Consider the following 9,247-nt stretch of genomic DNA (forward strand, 5'->3'; position numbering starts at 1 on the left):
TGTTTTTTGGAGTCCCGGATGAGATCCCGGATGTCACGAGGAGTTCCGGAATGGTCCGGAGGTAAAGATTGATATATAGGAAGTGAGGATTTGGCCACCGGAAGTGTTCCGGGCATCACCGATAATGTACCGGGACCATCGGAAGGGTCCGGGGGTCCACCGGGAGGGGCCACCAGCCCCAGAGGCTTGCGTGGGCCAATAGTGGGAAGGGACCAGCCCCTAGGTGGGCTGGGGCGCCCCCCACCAAGGCCCAAGGCGCCTCAAGAGAAGATGGGGGCAAACCCTAGGGCAGATGGGCCCTAAGGCCCACCCCAGGTGTGCCTCCCCCTCTCCCCCCTTTGGCCGCCACCCTAGATGGGATCTGGGGCTGCCGCACCCCTTGGGGTGGGAACCCTAGAGGGGGCGCAGCCCCCTCCCCTCCCCCTATATATAGCTGAGGTCTAGGGGCTGCCGAATACACGAGTTATTCTCTCCCAGGCGCAGCCATACCTCTCTCCCTCCTCGTCTCTCGTAGTGCTTGGCGAAGCCCTGCTGGAGTTCCGCGCTCCTCCACCACCACCATGCCGCCGTGCTGCTGCTGGACGGAGTCTTCCCCAACTTCTCCTTCTCCCCTTGCTGGATCAAGGCGTGGGAGACGTCACCGGGCTGCACGTGTGTTGAACGCGGAGGCGCCGTGGTTCGGCGCTTAGATCGGAATCAACCGCGATCTGAATCGCTACGAGTACGACTCCTTCATCCGCGTTCTTGCAACGCTTCCGCTTAGCGATCTACGATGGTATGTAGATGCACTCCCCTTCCCCTCGGTGCTAGATTACTCCATAGATTGATCTTGGTGATGCGTAGAAAATTTTAAATTTCTTCTACGATCCCCAACAGTGGCATCATGAGCTAGGTCTATGCGTAGTTTCTATGCACGAGCAGAACACAAAGTAGTTGTGGGCGTCGATTTTGTCAATTTACTTGCCGTTACTAGTCTTATCTTGATTCGGAGGCATCGTGGGATGAAGCGGCCCGGACCGACCTTACACGTACACTTACGTGAGACAGGTTCCACCGACTGACATGCACTAGTTGCATAAGGTGGCTAGCGGGTGTCTGTCTCTCCCACTTTAGTCGGATCGGATTCGATGAAAAGGGTCCTTATGAAGGGTAAATAGAAATTGACATATCACGTTGTGGTTTTGGCGTAGGTAAGAAACGTTCTTGCTAAGAAACCTATAGCAGCCACGTAAAAATTTGCAACAACAATTAGAGGACGTCTAACTTGTTTTTGCAGCATATGCCGTGTGATGTGATATGGCCAAAAGGATGTGATGAACGATATATGTGATGTATGAGATTGATCATGTTCTTGTAATAGGAATCACGACTTGCATGTCGATGAGTATGACAACCGGCAGGAGCCATAGGAGTTGTCTTAATTTATTTATGACCTGCGTGTCAACATAAACGTCATGTAATTACTTTACTTTATTGCTAAACCGTTAGCCATAGTAGTAGAAGTAATAGATGACGAGACAACTTTATGAAGACACGATGATGGAGATCATGGTGTCATGCCGGTGACGACGATGATCATGGCGCCCCGAAGATGGAGATCAAAAAGGAGCAAAATGATATTGGCCATATCATGTCACTATTAGATTGCATGTGATGTTTATCATGTTTTACATCTTATTTGCTTAGAACGACGGTAGCTTAAATAAGATGATCCCTCACTAAAATTTCAAGAAAAGTGTTCTCCCTAACTGTGCACCGTTGCGAAGGTTCGTTGTTTCGAAGCACCACGTGATGATCAGGTGTGATAGATTCTAACGTTCGAATACAACGGGTGTTGACGAGCCTAGCATGTACAAACATGGCCTCGGAACACATGCGAAACACTTAGGTTGACTTGACGAGCCTAGCATGTACAGACATGGCCTCGGAACACGGAAGACCGAAAGGTCGAACATGAGTCGTATAGAAGATACGATCAACATGAAGATATTCATCGATGATGACTAGTCCGTCTCACGTGATGATCGGACACGGCCTAGTCGATTCGGATCATGTATCACTTAGATGACTAGAGGGATGTCTATTTAAGTGGGAGTTCACTAAATAATTTGATTAGATGAACTTAATTATCATGAACATAGTCTAAATTGTCTTTGCAAATATGTTGTAGATCAATAGCTCGCGTTGTAGCGCCCTGTTTCAATACGTTCCTAGAGAAAGGTTAAGTTGAAAGATATTGTAAGCATTGACGCGGACTAGGTCCGTTGCCTGAGGAGTGTCCTCACTGCTACACAAAAGGCTTATGTCTTTGATGCACCGCTCGGTGTGCCAACCCCTTCAGCGTCGTCTGTGGATGTTATGAACATCTAACAGATACGTCCTGATGACTACTTGATAGTTAAGTGCACCATACTTTACGGCTTAGAATCGGGATTCCAATGACGTTTTGAACGCCATAGAACATATGAGATGTTCCAAGAGCTGAAATTGGGATTTCAGGCTCATGCCCGTGTTGAGAGGTATGAGACCTCTGACAAGTTCCTTGCCTACAAGATGGAGGAGAATAGCTCAGCTAGTGAGCATGTGCTCAGAATGTCTGGGTGCTACAATCACTTGAATCAAGTGGGAGTTAAACTTCCAGATAAGATAATGATTGATAGAGTTCTCTAGTCACTATCACTAAGCTACTAGATCTTCGTGATGAACTATGACATGCAAGGGATGGAGATGATCCCGGAGCTGTTTGCGGTGCTTAAGACCGCAAAAAGTAGAAATCAAGAAGGAGCATCAAGTGTTGATGGTTTAACAAGACCACTGGTTTCAAGAAGGGCAAGGACTAGAAGGGAAACTTCATGAATGGTAAACCAGCTGCCGTTCCAATGACGGAACCCAAGATTGAACCCAAACCCGAGACTGAGTGCTTCTATTGTAAGGGGAACGGTCACTGGTAGCGGAACTACCCCAAATGCATGGTGAAGGAAAAATGCCCTAGAGGCAATAATAAAGTTGTTATTTATTTCCTTATATCATGATAAATGTTTATTATTCATGCTAGAATTGTATTAACCGGAAACTTGATACATGTGTGAATACATAGACAAACAGAGTGTCACTAGTATACCTCTACTTGACTAGCTCGTTGATCAAAGATGGTTATGTTTCCTAGCCATAGACTTGAGTTGTCATTTGATTAACGGGATCACATCATTAGGAGAATGATGTGATTGACTTGACCCATTCCGTTAGCTTAGCACTCGATCGTTTAGTATGTTGCTATTGCTTTCTTCATGACTTATACATGTTCCTATGACTATGAGATTATGCAACTCCAGTTTACCGGAGGAACACTTTGTGTGCTACCAAACGTCACAACGTAACTGGGTGATTATAAAGGTGCTCTACAGGTGTCTCCGAAGGTACTTGTTGGGTTGGCGTATTTCGAGATTAGGATTTGTCACTCCGATTGTCGGAGAGGTATCTCTAGGCCCACTCGGTAATGCACATCACTATAAGCCTTGCAAGCATTGCAACTAATGAGCTAGTTGCGGGATGATGTATTACGGAACGAGTAAAGAGACTTGCCGGTAACGAGATTGAACTAGGTATTGAGATACCAACGATCGAATCTCGGGCAAGTAACATACCGATGACAAAGGGAACAACGTATGTTGTTATGCGGTTTGACCGATAAAGATCTTCGTAGAATATGTGGGAGCCAATATGAGCATCCAGGTTCCGCTATTGGTTATTGACCGGAGACGTGTCTCGGTCATGTCTACATAGTTCTCGAACCCGTAGGGTCCGCACGCTTAAAGTTAGATGACAGTTATATTATGAGTTTATGTGTTTTGATGTACCGAAGGAATTCGGAGTCCCGGATGAGATTAGGGACATGACGAGGAGTCTCGAAATGGCCGAGACGTAAAGATCGATATATTGGACGACTATATTCGGACTTCGGAAAGGTTCCGAGTGATTCGGGTATTTATCGGAGTACCGGAGAGTTACGGGAATTCGCTGGGGAGAAGTATTGGGCCTTATTGGGCCATACGGGAATAGAGGAGAGAGGCCAAAAGGAAGGAGGCGCGCACCCCCCTCTGGTCCGAATTGGAAAAGGGGTGCAGCCCCCTTTTCCTTCTCCCTCTCCCCCTCTTTCCTTCTCTCCTACTCCAACAAGGAAAGAAGGAGTCCTACTCCCGGTGGGAGTAGGTCTCCCCCCTTGGCGCGCCCTCCTCCTAGGCCGGCCGCCTCCCCCTTGCTCCTTTATATACGGGGGCAGGGGGGCACCCCAAAGACACAACAATTGATCTCTTGATCTCTTAGCCGTGTGCGGTGCCCCCCTCCATCATAATCCACCTCGATAATATCGTAGCGGTGCTTAGGCGAAGCCCTGCGTCGGTAGAACATCATCATCGTCACCACGCCGTCGTGCTGACGGAACTCTCCCTCAAAGCTCGGCTGGATCGGAGTTCGAGGGACGTCATCGAGCTGAACGTGTGCTGAACTCGGAGGTGCCGTACGTTCGGTACTTGGATCGGTCGGATCGTGAAGACGTACGACTACATCAACCGCGTTATGCTAACGCTTCCGCTTTCGGTCTACGAGGGTACGTGGACAACACTCTCCCCTCTCGTTGCTATGCATCACCATGATCTTGCGTGTGCGTAGGAAATTTTTTGAAATTACTACGTTCCCCAACACATGGTAGATAAGAAGGCTGGCAACTTCAACAAAGTATATATGTGTTATTAATGTGTGCCTTACTAGTACTCCTGGTAGCACCTGGGTATTGGATACCGGTTCAGTTGCTATTATTGGTGACTTGAAGCAAAAGCTATGGACTAAACGGAGACTGGCTAAGGGCGAGGTGACGATGTGTGTTGGAAGTGTTTCCAAAGTTGATGATATCACCATCGCACGCTCCATCTGCCTTCGGGATTAGTATTGGACCTAGATAAATGTTATCAGGTGTCTACGTTGAGCATGATTAGATCATGTTCATTGCAATACGGTTATTCATTTAAGTGAGAAAATAATGGTTATTCTGTTTACATGAATAATACATTTCATGGTCATGCATCCTATGTGAATGGTTCATTGAATCTCGGTCGTGGTAATACACATGTTCACGCCAAAAAGGATGTAGAGTTAATAGTGATAGTACCACTTTCTTGTGACACTGCCGCTTAGGTCATTTTCGCATAAAATGCATGAAGAAACTCCATGCTGATGGATGTTTGGAGTCACTTGATTTTGAATCGCTTGACACATGCGAGCCATGCCTCATGGGCAGGATGACTAAGATCCCGTTTTCAGGTACAATGAAACGGGCAAGTGACTTGTTGGAAATCATACATGCTGATGTGCGTGATCCAATGAGAATTAAGGCGTGTGGTGGATATCGTTATTTTCTCATCTTCATTGACGATTTGAGTAGATATGGGTATATTTACTTAATGAAGCACAAGTCTGAAACGTTTGAAAAGTTCAAGCAATTTCAGAGTGAAGTTAAGAACCATCATAACAAGAAGATCAAATTCCTACGATCTGATCGAGGGAGAATTTCTGAGTTATGAGTTTGGCAATCACTTAAGACATTGTGGAATTGTTTCACAGTTGAAGCCACCTGGAACACCACAGTGAAATGGTGTGTCCGGACGTCGTAATCGAACCTTATGAGATATGGTGTGATCTATGATGTCTCTTAGCGATCTACCGCTATCATTTTGAGGTTATGCGTTAGAGACAGCTGCATTCACTTTAGATAGGGCACCATCTAAGTCCGTTGAGACGACATCATATGAACATTGGTTTGGCAAGAAACCAAAGTTGTCGTTTCTTAATGTTTGGGGCTGCGATGCTTAAGGCTTCAGCCGGAGAAGCTCGAACCCAAAGCGGACAAACACATCTTCATAGGATACCCAAAGGTGACAGTTGGGTATACCTTCTATCATAGATAGGAGGGCAAATTTTTTGTCACAAGAACGGGTCCTTTCTCGAGAAGGAGTTTCTCTCGAAAGAATTGAGTGGGAGGAAGATAGAACTTGATGAGGTTGTTGAACCTCTACTTCAACCGAAAAGTAGTGCAACACAGAAAGATGTTTCTGTCGCGCCTACGTCTGTTGAAGAGGAAGTTAGTGATAGTGATCATGAAGCTTCGGATCAAGTTGCTAGCGAACCTCGTAGGTCGACAAGGATATGTACTACTCCTGAGTGGTACGGTAATCCTGTCTTAGATATCATGTTGTTAGACAACAATGAACCTACGAGCTATGGAGAAGCGATGGTGGGCCCGTATTCCGACAAATGGTTAGAAGCCATGAAATCCGAGATAGGATCCATGTATCATAACAAAGTATGGACTTTGGTGGACTTGCCCGATGATCGGCAAGCCATTGAGATAAATGGATCTTTAAGAAGAAGACGGACGTGGACGGTGATGTTACCGTCTATGAAGCTCGACTTGTGGCAAAGAGTTTTTCACAAGTTCAAGGAGTTGACTACGATGAGATTTTCTCACCCGTAGCGATGCTTAAGTCCGTCGGATTCATGTTAGAATTAGCTGTATTTTTCGATTATGAAATCTGACAGATGGATGTCAAAACAAGTTTTCTTACCAGTTTTCGTAAGAAAAGGTTGTATGTGATACAATCAAAGGTTTTGTCGATCCTAAGGATGCTAAAAGGTATGCTGGCTCCAGCGATCCTTCTATGGATTAGAGCAAGCATCTCGGAGTCAGAATATATGCATTGATGGAGTGATCAAAGTTTTAAGGTTTATACAATGTTTGCTAGAAACTTGTATTTACAAGAAAGTGAGTGGGAGCACTACAACATTTCTGATAAGTATATGTGGATGCCATATAGTTGATCCGAAATGATTTAGAATTTCTGGAAAGCATAAACGGTTGTTTGAAAAGTGATTTTCAAAGGAAGACCTGGATAAAGCTGCTTACATATTGGGCATCAAGATCTATAGAGATAGATCAAGACGCCCGATGATACTTTCAAAAGAACACACACCTTTGACATGATTTTGAAGGAGTTCAAAATAGATCAGTCAAAGAAGGAGTTCTTACCTGAGTTGTAAGGTGTGAAGTTGAGTAAGACTCAAAGCTTGATCACGGCAGAAGAAAGAGGAAGGACGAAGGTCGTCCCCTATGCTTTTGTCATAGGCTCTATACGGTATGCCATGCTGAGTACCGCACCTGATTTGTGCCTTGCCACATGTCTGGCAAGAGGGTACAAAGGTGATCCAGGAGTGGATCACTGGATAGTGGTCAAAATTGTCCTTAGAGGAATAAGGAAATATTTCTCGGTTATGGAGGTGATAAAGAGTTCGACGTTAAGAGTTACGTCGATGCAAGCTTTAACACCTATCCGGATGACTATGAGTAGAAAAACCGAATATGTATAATGGAGCAACCATTTGGAATAGCTCCAAGTGGAACGTGGTAGCAGCATCTACGATATGACATAAAGTTTTGCGAAGTACATGCGGATCTGATTATTGCAGACCCGTTGACTATAACCTCTCTCACAAGCATAACATGATCAAACCCAGAACTCATTGAGTGTTAATCACATAGTGATGTGAACTAGATTATTGACTCTAGTAAACTCTTTGGATGTTAGTCACATGGTGATGTGACCTGTGAGTGTTAATTACATGGCGATGTGAACTAGATTATTGACTCTAGTACAAGTGGGAGACTGTTAGAAATATGCCCTAGAGGCAATAATAAATTGGTTATTATTATATTTCCTTGTTCATGATAATCGTTTATTATCTATGCTAAAATTGTATTGATAGGAAACTCAGATACATGTGTGGATACATAGACAACACCATGTCCCTAGTAAGCCTCTAGTTGACTAGCTCGTTGATCAATAGATGGTTACGGTTTCCTGACCATGGACATTGGATGTCGTTGATAACGGGATCACATCATTAGGAGAATGATGTGATGGACAAGACCCAATCCTAAGCCTAGCACAAGATCGTGTAGTTCGTCTGCTAAAGCTTTTCTAATGTCAAGTATCATTTCCTTAGACCATGAGATTGTGCAACTCCCGGATACCGTAGGAATGCTTTGGGTGTACCAAACGTCACAACGTAACTGGGTGGCTATAAAGGTGCACTACAGGTATCTCCGAAAGTGTCTGTTGGGTTGGCACGAATCAAGACTGGGATTTGTCACTCCGTGTAAACGGAGAGGTATCTCTGGGCCCACTCGGTAGGACATCATCATAATGTGCACAATGTGACCAAGGAGTTGATCACGGGATGATGTGTTATGGAACGAGTAAAGAGACTTGCCGGTAACGAGATTGAACAAGGTATCGGGATACCGACGATCGAATCTCGGGCAAGTACTATACCGGTAGACAAAGGGAATTGTATACGGGATTGATTGAATCCTTGACATCGTGGTTCATCCGATGAGATCATCGTGGAACATGTGGGAGCCAACATGGGTATCCAGATCCCGCTGTTGGTTATTGGCCGGAGATATGTCTCGGTCATGACTACATGGTTCCCGAGCCCGTAGGGTCTACACACTTAAGGTTCGATGACGCTAGGGTTATAGGGAAAGTATGTACGCGGTTAACGAATGTTGTTCGGAGTCCCGGATGAGATCCCGGACATCACGAGGAGTTCCGGAATGGTCCGGAGGTAAAGATTGATATATAGGAAGTGAGGATTTGGCCACTGGAAGTGTTCCGGGCATCACGGGTAATGTACCGGGACCACCGGAAGGGTCCGGGGGTCCACCGGGAGGGGCCACCAGCCCCAGAGGCTTGCGTGGGCCAATAGTGGGAAGGGACCAGCCCCTAGGTGGGCTGGGGCACCCCCCACCAAGGCCCAAGGCGCCTCAAGAGAAGATGGGGGCAAACCCTAGGGCAGATGGGCCCTAAGGCCCACCCCAGGTGCGCCTCCCCCTCTTCCCCCTTTGGCCGCCACCCTAGATGGGATCTGGGGCTGCCGCACCCCTTGGGGTGGGAACCCTAGAGGGGGCGCAGCCCCCTTCCCTCCCCCTATATATAGTTGAGGTCTAGGGGCTGCCGAATACACGAGTTATTCTCTCCCAGGCGCAGCCATACCTCTCTCCCTCCTCGTATCTCATAGTGCTTGGCGAAGCCCTGCTAGAGTTCCGCGCTCCTCCACCACCACCACGCCATCGTGCTGCTGCTGGACGGAGTCTTCCCCAACTTCTCCTTCTCCCCTTGCTGGATCAAGGCGTGGG

This window comes from Triticum aestivum, unplaced genomic scaffold (genome assembly GCF_018294505.1).
Source record: "Triticum aestivum cultivar Chinese Spring unplaced genomic scaffold, IWGSC CS RefSeq v2.1 scaffold27977, whole genome shotgun sequence".
In the NCBI taxonomy this organism is placed as follows: Eukaryota; Viridiplantae; Streptophyta; class Magnoliopsida; order Poales; family Poaceae; genus Triticum; species Triticum aestivum.